This window comes from Peromyscus maniculatus, chromosome 16 (assembly GCF_049852395.1).
Source record: "Peromyscus maniculatus bairdii isolate BWxNUB_F1_BW_parent chromosome 16, HU_Pman_BW_mat_3.1, whole genome shotgun sequence".
In the NCBI taxonomy this organism is placed as follows: Eukaryota; Metazoa; Chordata; class Mammalia; order Rodentia; family Cricetidae; genus Peromyscus; species Peromyscus maniculatus.
The window spans coordinates 52,206,351-52,219,159 of NC_134867.1; the positions used below are offsets into that span (position 1 = coordinate 52,206,351).

The following is a 12,809-nucleotide window of genomic DNA, read 5'->3' on the forward strand; positions in this document are numbered from 1 at the left end:
TGTGTGTGTATATATATATATATATATATATATATATATATATATATATATGGAGGTGAGGACATGATGTATACAGATAAATATATAGACATATATACATGTGTATATGTGCATATATGCATATATATATATATATATATATATATATATATATATATATATATATATATATGGAGGTGAGGACGTGATGCCTTTGGCTAAAGATTGATTGAAAAACATGTAAGCATGTCCCTATGTACTTTTAAATATGTGAATATTTTTTAACGCTTTCAAATTTTTCCAAGTACTAAAATAGAATATATGTGATTATTTGATTCTGAAAAAATAGACACCATGGGCCAGAGAGGGCTTAGTGTATGAAAGTACTTGCCACACAACCCTGGAGTTCAATCCCTGGATCCCACAGGGTAGAAAGAGAGAACCAACCCCACAAGGCTGTCCTCTGACCTCCACTTAAGTTCCAGGACTCATACACGTTCCCACATTCCCTCCCACAATGGTAGTAATAATTTTTTTTAAAGAGCATAAACCAAACATAGGTGATTTGTAAATTCTTTTTTTTCCTTTTATTTTATTTTACAATACCATTCAGTTCTACATATAGCCACAGATTCCCTTGTTATCCCCCCTCCTGCCCCCTCCCCTTCCCCCCAGCCCACCCCCCATTCCCACCTCCTCCAGGGCAAAGCCTCCCCCGAGGACTGAGATCGACCTGGTAGACTCAGTCCAGGCAGGTCCAGTCCCCTCCTCCCAGACTGAGCCAAGCGTCCCTGCATAAGCCCCAGGTTTCAAACATCCAACTCATGCAATGAGCACAGGACCCAGTCCCACTGCTGGATGCCTCCAAACAGATCAAGCCAATCAACTGTCTCACCCATTCAGAGGGCCTGATCCAGTTGGGGGCCCCTCAGCCTTTGGTTCATAGTTCATGTGTTTCCGTTCGTTTGGCGATTTGTAAATTCTTGACCTTAAAAAACAATGAATCTAGTGAATTGCAATGAATTCCAGTTCCCGTGGTCTGTAGACTACCTTGCCCTGTCTTTGCAATGGAAAGAGTGCTGAACTGGGACATGGGATGGCTGCTCTCTTGTTCTTTAGCCTTGGGCAGCTTATTTGAGCTTTCTCTGTTTCCCAAGAATTTTTATCAGGTGGCCCAGCATGGGGCACCTGACCTTAGGGAGAGGAATGTGAGTAAGGACAGACAGTGGGGTACCTCCAAGGACACTCAAAAGGGTTGCGATGTGAGTTTAGTCCTTCGGGACTGGGATAGTGGCACAAGATGGCCCAGGACAAGCTTCTATTTCAGAATCACCTGGGGCTGGCTCTGGGATGGGGAGCCCTTCTATAGAAGTTGTGCTTGGTCATTGAGAATTCAGAGGACCCCAGCAGGGTTTGTCAGCTCTGTGGACAGCTGGAGGGGACTTTGGCTTCTCCACCCATTGAGACATCTGTTTACCCTGGCCAGCCTCACTGGAGGGAGAGGATGCAGACAGTCCCCTAGAGTGAAAAGGGACGAGGCTGTGTTTTGTTTTCTAATACCAGGGCCGCTTTCTTATAAGAAGGATCAAAAATATCCCCACACTGGGTCTGCTTAGGAATGTAATTCTAGACCTTTTTATAATAGACTCTTAGGGTCTGATTCTTGTGAACTCTCAAGGCATTTTGTTCTTCTGGGTTTTTTTTATTGATAATGCATCAAACAGATTTCTGTGAATTTTGGTAACAGGAATTTTGTTATTATATCCATTTTTGAATTTATAAATTGTTTCTAAGAAAACTTACTGTTTCAGAATCAAATTCTCATATAGATTCTGTTTCAGTGCCTAGAGAAATTGAAACTCAATAGCAAGTGACCTTATTATCAAAGCCATCAATTTTGATCATATTATGTCAGTGATATGTGTTAAGAAATCATTAGCATATTAATGATTTGATTCTTTAAACTGAGTATATATTATGAAAACAAGACATACAGTAAAATCTTACTTATTCCAGTTTTATTATTCCCATATATACACACAGATGTGTGCGCGCGCGCACGCGCGCACGCACACACACACACACAGAGCATTTTCTTTGGGCCATCAATCAGCTCCCAAATAAAGACATGGAGACATATTAATTATGAATGCTTGGCCTTAGCTTAGGCTTATCCCATTAGCTCTTTGAACTTAATTTAACCTGTTTCTATTCATCTACATTTGCCTCAGAGCTTTTTACCTTTGTTTCATTCTGTGTGTCCTACTTTCCTGCTTCCTCTGTGTCTGGTTGGCCCCTAGCATCTCCCTGTCATCTCTTTTTCTTTCTTTCTTGACCCTAAATTTTCTCCTCCTACTGACTCTCCCTGCCCAGAAGTCCTGCCTATACCTCCTCCCTCGCTATTGGCCATTCAGCTTTTTATTAGACCAATCAGGTGCCTTAGGTAGGCAAGGTAAAACAGCAACACATCTTTGCATAATTAAACAAATGCAGCTCATCTTTACATAGTTAAACAAGCGCAACACATCTGTGCACAGCTAAATATTATGTGACATAAACAAATACAACACATCTTTACATAGTTAAACAAATATTCCACAACACACACACACACACACACACACACACACACACACACACACACACACAAAGTCAGAATATGCTCCGGGAAGCATGTCTTATATAATTTTAACAAATTGGTTGAAAAAAAAACTGTACAGTAAATGCAGTAATGATAATAGCTAAAGATTATTTGGGGGAGTGTTACAGGTGTACACAAGCACCTGTAAATGTCATTAGAAGTAGAACAATATACAGAGTTCTAAGGCCCTTTATCTGTTCTTCCCTGACAATTATGTGGGAGTGGGGGTGGGAATAGATGAGTCTAGACCCACGTGCCAGATCTTGGGTTCTGTTCTTTGAGAGAATGAACTGTTTTCCCTGGCCACCCTTGTACTTAGAGATGTCTTGAAAACAAATTTACCATTATTATCAAGATCAGTCTCTGCTCCCCTCCCCCTCCCATGCCCCCAAAACAATTTAAGTGTATTTGGGGCAATCTTTTTCCTGTAGCTGGTACAATGGTACATTTCAAAGTAATATCAGATGATATTTTTTGGTTTTGTTTGGTTTGGAGTGAGGGGACATGTTTCCCTCTGGATTCATGCTTATTTAAAAATAAAAGGTATTAGTCAGAAACTATTCTCTAGAACTCTCACCTGCGGACTTTGGTGCCTGGCAGATACTCAAGAAAAGATGCTGTGACTCAATGCAAAATGACTAGCTTGTATTCAGTCCCAGGAGGCTTCCTTGGAGCAGATTACTACCTAGTAGATGTTGGTGATCTGTAAATATTCTGGGATGCTGCTCTCTAAATCCCTTCACCTCAGGGGAGGAGAGGCTTGAGATAATGAAGTTGTCTACCCAACCGGATTCATTCCATTTGGCTCCTTCTTAACTCACCCATGAAAATACCCAAACCATGGTAACATTCTGAGTACTTCTTTTGTACCAGGCTTAATATGCCTTATGCTCATTAAGTCACTGAAACCTCAGAACACTCCTCAAGGCCACAGTAAACTAAACAAGGTTAAGTGTAGCAAGCTTAAACAATAATTAAAATATTTCTGTTTTTAGAATACTTTATTAGGGATCTTAATGAAGGCAATGGACCTTCACAGCTAACCAAATAAGCAAAAAAAAAAAAAAAATCCTTTTGATTTATAATGTAAATAAATGAAAACTTTGAAACTGTCTAATTTTCCTCCCCTTCTGAGGATGGATACTGGCATTTCTCCATGGCCCCTGCTAGTTCTGCTAACTCTTATGTTTAGCATTGATAGAGCCAAATTTTAGATCACAAGTTTTGATAAATAGCTCCCAGTGAGAATAATATTTATCCTTGACAGTGAGCAGGTTTTTATTATTTCATGTAAACTGCATGCTGGGGAAGATACAGAGGGTCTTGTGAAGAGCCAGTGTTTAGAGTGAATCAAGGGACAGAGAACCAGAAGGTGATGTCCCATGTATCTCACCTATGAGAGCTGTAACTATGCTGATGTTGGCTGGATCCTGAAAGTACATTCTGCTCAGCTGTCCCTTCCCCATGAGCACGGCCGGCATCTACCATCTATCAGAACGATGCTACCGACTGAGTTGGTTCTCAGAGCGCATCCCTAGGACTCTGGGTGCATCAGCCTTGTGGGAATTTGTTAACAGTTCTGGAGTGCCCACACCAGTCCACTGGAATTGCAGGCCTTGGGGTGAGACTGTTAGCCCTTCCTTCTTCTGGGATTTCTGACGCCAGCTCAGGGTTAAAACTAGGGACCAAGTGACCCAGGATTATCTTTTTTTCCAGATCTCAGTTTCTTTTAAACAGTGGAAAATTCATAGTAAGTAGGTTCACTCTAAGACAGTTCCCCTCCCCCACAGCCCTCAGGTTCATGTCCCAAACTCTCAAAATCCACCCATCTGTGATGCAAACAACATACCTGGCAGTGTCATATTGTAACTGAGAAGACAGACTCTCAAATCTGACTGCCTTCACTCAAATTCTTTTTTTTTCCCTGCCCTACAGGTCTTTTGCTTATATATTATGGTTTCTGATTTTGTGTTTTTATGAAATTCCTGTGTTTACCACTGTATGTTCTCTGTGCTATACTTTTCGTGTGCTTTTTCTCTGGCTCTGTGTTTTTCTTGTTTTGTCCTGTTCAGATTTTTTTTTCTTTAATCTCCTTCTTTAATAGTTTCTTGCTTGTTTTCTAATGAGAGGGGGCAAGAAAGGATATGGATTTGGATGGGTGGGGAGATGGGAAGGATCTGGGTGGAGTTGAAGGAGGAGGAACCATAGTCAGAATAGATTTATCACCTAAAGAGGCTATGTGCTGAGCTCTTATTAAATGGAAACAATAGTGTCCATGCCTAATGAAGGTGGTGAGGAATTGGCCTAAGCAGCACTCTTTAGTCAGCTAGCCACATAGATGCCTTTGCCTACAACGTTCTGAAACTTTGGGGATGGAAATTACACCTTGTACAGCTTTATTTCCCAAGCTTGTGTGATATGTTTTAATACGAGCACTGGGGGGCTGGAGAATTGGCTCAGCGGTTAACATTGCCTGTTGCTCTTGCTGAGGACCCAAGTTCAATTTCCAGCACCCACAAGGCAGCTCACAGCCATCTTAACTCCAGTTCCGGGGGATCTCACACACACACATGCTGTGGGATGTTCTGTATGGCAAATGTGTTGCTCTGATTGGTCAATAAATAAAACACCAATTGGCCCGTGGCTAGGCAGGAAGTATAGGCGGGACTAACAGAGAGGAGAAAAGAAAGAACAGGAAGGCAGAAGGAGTCACTGCCAGCCGTCGCCATGACAAGCAGCATGTGAAGATGCCAGTAAGCCACGAGCCACATGGCAAGGTATAGATTTATGGAAATGGATTAATTTAAGCTATAAGAACAGTTAGCAAGAAGCCTGCCACGGCCATACAGTTTGTAAGTAATATAAGTCTCTGTGTTTACTTGGTTGGGTCTGAGCGGCTGTGGGACTGGCGGGTGACAAAGATTTGTCCTGACTGTGGGCCAGGCAGGAAAACTCAAGCTACACACACACACACACACACACACACACCTTGCTTTGAAATGAGGTCTCTCACTGGCCTAGAATTCACAAAGTAGGCTAGACTAGCAGGCCAACAAGCCTGAGGGATCTCCCTGTCTCTGCCTCCTCAGTGCTGGGATTAAAAATTTGTGTAACCACTCCTGGCCTTTTTTTTTTTTTTACAAGGTTTTGTGGACCCAACTGAGGTTCTTACACTTGCAAGGCAAGCACTTTACCCACTGAGCCAGCCAGCTCTTCTTATAGGAACAGCTGTCCTGTTGGCTTGGGGCCCCACCCTTGTGACTTCACTTCACTTGAATTACTTCCCTGGGTGTTAGAGATTTGATGGGACAGCTCAGTCCACCGAGGGTTAGATCATACCTGGAAGGAAGGCGGATGGGAGTGTGCCTGTCTACCACCGGCAATTACATTCATCCAGCATTTGGTCTGCTGCACCATTGCAATAACCAGTGTAATAAAATGTCTAAAGAGATTAAAATCTCAATGCCTACAATAGAATGGAATGCGAAGTCTGTCTTGAATGTACACCACCAGAACACTCATTTTCCCCGATTGTAAATGGTTTAGCTCATCTTCAGGAAACAAAGTCACGGTGATATTTATCCATGTGGAAGAGACAAAGAACTCACCAGCCTCTAACTTTTTCTTGGGCATGGGATTACCTTCCTTCTGGGAGGAGGCGCCTGAAGAGCGAGCATGCGCAGAAGGCCAGGCTCCAGCCTGTACTCACGCGCACTGAGCGGCACTAGCCGTTGTTACCCCACTGTGCAGGGAGGTGCCTGGGCTCCCTGGAGGAGGTGTGCGGGAGCCCTGTGGGCCCTTAATAAACCTCCGGGTTGGGAAGGGGAAATGCGTGCGCGGTAAACAGTCTAAGTCAGACCTGTTTGATCCGTGGAAGCCTCGAGAAGCTCTCAGGCCTGCTTTCTTCTTTCACACCAGCATCAGGGGAAAGTGGTCGGGTTTGTTTTTCTATCCCCCTCCCCTTTGCCTGTACCCCCCTGTGCTCCCGAGGGAAGATATCACATATCAGAGAGAGTCCTGTGTCTGAGAATCCTCTCAGAGGCCTCCGTGTATTTGAATTTTTGTCTTCGGGGTTCAGAAGGAAATAAACACTGGTGTGGGGGACAGGATCGGGGCTTTTCCCCTTTCTAGGAAAGAACGTTGAGGATGGACTAGGGCCTCCAGCCACCCTCTGAAGGGACTGGAGTCCAGACGCGCACATGCTCTTCCAAGTCAAGGAGGCCCTCTCCTCCTTCCTCCTTCCTCCTTGCCTGTAAGCCCTGTGGGGCAACCCTGTTCGTCTGGGTGGGATTAAAAAGCTCCAGTTCTTAAGTCTGAACTTATGTCCTATTGTTTTTTCCAGAAAAGACAACACGAGTCTTGCGAGGGTTGACTATGACATGCAAATTCTGGCATTTCCAACTTGTGTGTCTTGGCTTATTTTTCAGAAGAGCAACACCACCAAATCCCCCCTCCAGTCCTTTTGCAAGAGTCCATAAAGAGCCAGACCAGTTCACCTCCCTGTCCCCCAGCGGTCACCAGCCAACCCAGTGGCCCCGCTGTGAGGACTATGCTTTCGTCTTGCTCTTCTGAGGGTCCCCCCTTGTATTTACTTATGTGTGTTCTTTGGCAATTATTTAATATAAAAATGGTAACACTAGTTATCTGGGATTAGCCAGCTCACCAACTAAACTGTTTCTTCCATCTTAACCCTTCATGGGAACCCTAAGCAAACTAAATTTTGTTGAAATTTCGGTGTATCGAATATCTAGTAGGATGAGAGACTAATGTAAAGCTAATGAAGCAACAGGAAAAGGACACAATATTTACTGCCCAATATTACAATTAATATTCTTCCCACCCCCCTACTGTGGAAATTCACTCTCTCACCTCTCTCACAAAATCTTTACCTAGGGGAAGGGGGAATATCCGCTTCATGGTTTGTTTGTTTGTTTGTTTGTTTGTTTTTTTTGCTTGCTTGCTTGTCTGTTCAAATTTTGCCTAGAGTAGCAAGTAATGGTTTACTTGTTTTTAACATCTCATTTCCCTGTGGCTTACACAGCAAAGGGAGATAGATTGGGTCTTCCTGGATCCTACTACTGGGGATTTCTAAGACCACTAAGCTAGCATACAGTACAATGTCCAGATGTGTCCACATGTGTAGTGCCAGGTTACAGGCCATAGGTCAGGCAATTATAAAAAGGAGAGAATGGGTACAAGATGTACAGGTCTCCTTTGCCCAGGCTGAAGTCCCAACTTCTCATGGGGAAAGAGGGAGTCCTTGGCTCATCCCAGGCCTGTGGGAACAGATGCCCATGGGAACAGATGCCTATGAGAACAGAGGCCTATGGGAACAGAGACCTATGGGAACAGATGCCTGTAGGAACAGATGCCTATGGGAACAGATGATGCCAATGGGAACAGATGCCTATGAGAACAGAGGCCTATGGGAACAGATGCCTGTAGGAACAGATGCCTATGGGAACAGATGATGCCTATGGGAACAGATGCCTATGAGAACAGAGGCCTATGAGAACAGATGCCAGATGTACGTGGCTGCCTATGGAGGCCAGAAGAAAGCATTGGATTCCCTGGATCTGGAGTGACAGGTAGTTGTAAGCTGCCTGATGTCAGTTCCAGGAGCCCAAGTCATGTCTTCTAGAAGAGCATCATATGCTCTGCACCCACTGAGCCATCCTGCCAGGCTCCAGTTAGTCCGGCTTCTGTGTTCCTGCCTTCCCACGGCTTTATGACAGCAGGTACTTGGTTGGGATGTAGCCACAAACTGTGACAATGCCCCTGTTCTAAGCTGGTCTCCTTTCCCTAATCTCCTGTATTAGGTGGTTTGGTTTTCAGGGTGCCATTTTGCAGAAAGTAGGGTAATGTCAGTGAGCTGCCAAAGCCTGACCTGAGTTCCAGACATGGTTGACTCTCAAATGATGCTGACACTTGGGGGCAGTGGTTCTCAACCTTCCTAATTCTGTGGCCCTTTAATACAATTCCTCATGTTGTGGTGACGCCCCCCACCACCACCACAAAATTATTTTCATTGCTACTTTATAATTGTCATTTTGCTACTGTTTTGAATCATAATGTAAGTATATGTGTTTTCCAATGGTCTTAGGTGACCCCTGTGAAAGGGTCATCCAACCCTCAAAGGGGTCTCAACCCATAGATTGAGAACCACTGCTTTAGAGGGAGTTTCTCCCTTGCTAATAGCTGAATTGGGCTGTCCATTACCTGCTGGGTAAGCAATTGTGGGGGTTTTAATTCAATCTCTCTATACAAAGAGCATTCCTGCTTCACGAATCAGTCCATGGTCACCGATGTTGGTGGGACCACTTTTAGGAGGCTAAAGTCATCTTATAGCCTGAAGGAAGATGGTCTGTGGAGCTAACAAGTAGGTCATGATGCTAGTGCATCACCCAGAATGGTGGAATCTTTGATTCATAACCTTTGGGAAGGTGTTTTTAAGTACTGGAGACTCCAGCTCTCTCATCTTAGTGGTTGAGGTAGAATCTGGATCAAAGAGGTATTGGTGAAATTATTAAGGCCACTCCACGTAGTTAAAAGGGAAGTTTATTTAGTGGAGTAACTTACAAGTGAAGGGATAAGTAGGTTGCAGGGTCTGGGAAAGGTGTGTCGAAGACCAGCGGTGTTCTCTGGAGCACTCTGCTCGGTCTACCTCCAGCATCCAGGATCCGGGGAACCAAGAGAGGTCGGTGCATCCGGGTCTCGGGTCTTCAGGGTCCTCTCTTGGCCCCGCCCGCCTTGTAGGCGTGACAGTTACCGAAGCCTCATGGGCCTGGAAATTCCAAATCAAGGTTGGAATGGCTACCCACTACAAAGAGGTGTTAGTCACTCAGCCACAGTGACAAACATGTTCGGGAGAGCTGCAACCCCACACATCTCAACCCCAGATCTTGAGTTCCTTTCCACATCTCTTTTCATGAGCAGTAAATGATGACTTTGATTGTACAAAGTAGGTTCAGCTTTGGGGAGGTTTTGTATTACTAAATCAGTAGGGTGATAACCAGTAGCCACTAGTTGGAATGGCTTAATTCATTGAGGCTCACCATTTTGCTGTGACTAATTCGGATAGACCCTTAAGTCGATGTTCTGTTCAAAGCCATATTAACAACTGGACAGTTGTCTCCAGCTTGAGGTCCCCTACTAAGCTACTGAGGAGACTCCCCAGCTTCCTCTCATCAGCCAATTCTTCTCTGACTCCTCCTTTTAGATCACCGATTTTCCATCTGCTCTGACTGTGCCCAATGAAAGTGCTGGGGTAGGGTATTTTGCATTGTGGTTTATATTATGAAAAGACCCCATCCAACTGGCCAGACAATAACAGAGTCAAGGCTACTGTCCATGCAGCTCTGCCCAGGGTTTGGAATAGCAGAAAAGACATACACACAGATTAATGGAGAGGATCGCTCCAGAGTAGGGAAGGATGGTTTCTAGGAGAGGAACTGTTCAGAACAAGCGTTGTCATTAATGGTGGTGTGTAACTGTGTGGTGTTTACACACAAGCAAAAAACCTAGGTTGGGTGATCGCCATGTGTGAGCAGTCTGTGCCTACGGGGAATAAAGCATCCTGGACAGATGGGGCTTTTATCCCTACCTGGGTCTCCTACCTGATTCTTCTCAGGTGCCAGGTGTAAGTTTACACAACCCTTCCTCAGGAGAGTCTCCCCAGATTGCGTCCAACAAGCCCCGCCCCTTCTCCCATGCTTCCTTGACATTTGTGCCTTCCGACCAAATGCTCTTCTCATAATGTCACCAGCTCACATGATGGTTCTGAGTCTGCCTCCCTGGCTGAACTCTAGGTCCACAGACGACAGACCTAGATGTTCCTTTAAAAACAGTATCTTCAGTATTTTATAGTATAGTAAGGCGGCCTGAGGACTGTGATGGTTCTAAAAACCTATAGCGGAAGCAGTGGAAAGCAGAAGCTTGGTGAGACAACTGAAGAAGGTGGCCAATGAAGAATTTAGAGGTAATATCCCAGGCCCCCCAGAGCCCAAAGGTACAAGTCTCCTCCTTGACCCTTACCATGAAATCCTGCCCTCAGGGTAGTTTCTAGTAAATATGCATAAAATTAATATGCATAGAAGCCTGATAGTAAATCTCTAGCAACAAAAGAATTGCATGGGGAGAAAGAAGGCTGCTCTTGTGTTTTCCGGTTGCAAGGTGAGAGAATAAAGACTACAGCGGAAGGCTGAGGAGGTGGCTTAGTGGATAAAGCACTGGCGGAACAAGTATGAGGAGCTGAGTTAGGATCTTTAGCACCCAGGTGAACCGCCAGCATGTAGGTGCACACCTCTAATCCCAGCCCAAGCGTTTATAATCCTTGCAGTGGGAAGCGGGAGATGGGAGCACCTGTAGAGTTTGCTTGCCAGCTGAGTTTACTGAATCAATGAGCTCCAGATTGTGTGAGAGACCCTGACTCAAAAAAAAAAAAAAAATGAGGTGGATATGAATAGAGGGAGACTCTCAAAACTGACCTCTGACCTCAACGTGCCCTCACACACACAAAAGGGCCTGTGAGATGGCTTCACAGGTAAAGCTACTTGCTGCCCAGCCTCACAGGATGAGTTCAATCCCTGGGACCAACAAGGAAGAAAGAATTAAGTCCCGCAAGTTTTTATCTGATCTCCACATAGACTCCACGGCATAGATGTCACCGACCCACACACTCACACATGATCTATCAGTATAAAGGAGGAGGAGATGAATGAGAAGGAAGAGGAGGAGGAAGAGGAGAAGAAGGAGGAAGAGGAGACCACAAACTTAGAGTTGTCTCCAAGTGGGCAGGGAGCCTGAGCAGGGACAGAATGCCTAGTAAATAGCAGGATTCAAGCAGTAGACTAGATACCCATGGCGAGATCTAAGTGGCCATCCAAACACCAGATGAGGAGTTATATTAGAATACCCCAACAGTACTTTCCCCAACTGATAGGACATAATCAAAGGATTTAATCTGTCTATCTGCTTGTTTGTCTGTCTGTCTGTCTGTGTTCTGCTAGAAAATAAGCTCCTGGAGGGCTAGATTCTTTCTGCTTTATTCTACTCTATGCCTTTAGTAGCTGAGATAAAACCCAGCCCATGGTAGCAGCTCGATAAGTATTGGGTGAGTAGCTACATGATTAGGTAGTAAACATGAAATATATTAATGATATTAAGATTTTACTTCATTAACTCGACTCTGAAACACTACCATTTGGGGTAGACCTCAGAGTAAAAACCAAGGGATGAAATTCAGAATAAGCCCGTGAAGACAGACTGCAATCAACCTTTCAGACCAATGATCAGTGCGTGTCAGCCCAGGAACCACAAGCCACTGGACTCACCCACCTGGTTCACAGGAAGGGTTTAATGAGGGCTTCCTTCTTAGAGAAGTGGGTGTGGCTAAGGTGACCTGGCCAGAGATGCTCCAGCCCAGAAAGACAACCACAGCAGGGACCTTTGTCTCTGATCGAGACAACCCAGTGAGACCCTAGAGGAACCAAGGAACAGCATCAGGTAAGGAGAGCCCTGAAGAGGATCAGGATGATGGCGGAACTGCTCAGAAGTGGTCACAGTTGAACATCAAACTCCAGACACATAACCGAATGGAAGGAATGCCCCCGTTTCCCTCCCTTCTTGCATCATACTGGCGGTGCTTCCAATTAACTAAACCTGCCTGGACACCCCAAAGGAAGGGAGCAAGGTGTTCACCCCTAGGCATGAAATAGAGTCCTGGGAAACTGGGGGTGGGATGGAAGTGTGTTCAACACATAAAGATTGCCCTCATGCGAGTTTATTTTGTCCCCCTTGTATTATAATTATGCCAATAAACATATTCATTAACAAAAATGTGAAGACAAGATCCAGTGGGAAACCTTGTAACACCACCTCACCAAGGATTACTATTTATACGTGGCCCCCTCCCCCTTCTTTTTCCTCTTCTTTCTTATATCTGCAAAAGGATTTGATGGGTTTTTTTTTTCAAGATGAACCACAATAAATTTGGCTACACTTGTTTGGGGACCTAATTAAGGCCAACCTGTCTTGGAACAGAGCTCTCTCTCTCCGTTCCTTTGTTCTGTTACCATAAACAAGTTACTTCATGTGCCCCTGTGGGAACTGGGATTAGGCAAGCACCGGGGCTCCCAGAAACTTTCAGCAAGTTTGACTCCCTCCGCTTGGATCCCAAGTCATTAAATAG

The 12,809-nt window shown here is 44.7% G+C and overlaps 1 protein-coding gene across 11 annotated transcripts in view; it reads left to right on the top strand.

The window, feature by feature from the left end:
- Plekhg1 (pleckstrin homology and RhoGEF domain containing G1) overlaps positions 1 to 12,809 on the top strand; it is a 208,653-nt gene that overhangs the window by 103,792 nt on the left and 92,052 nt on the right. The window lies entirely within an intron of this gene.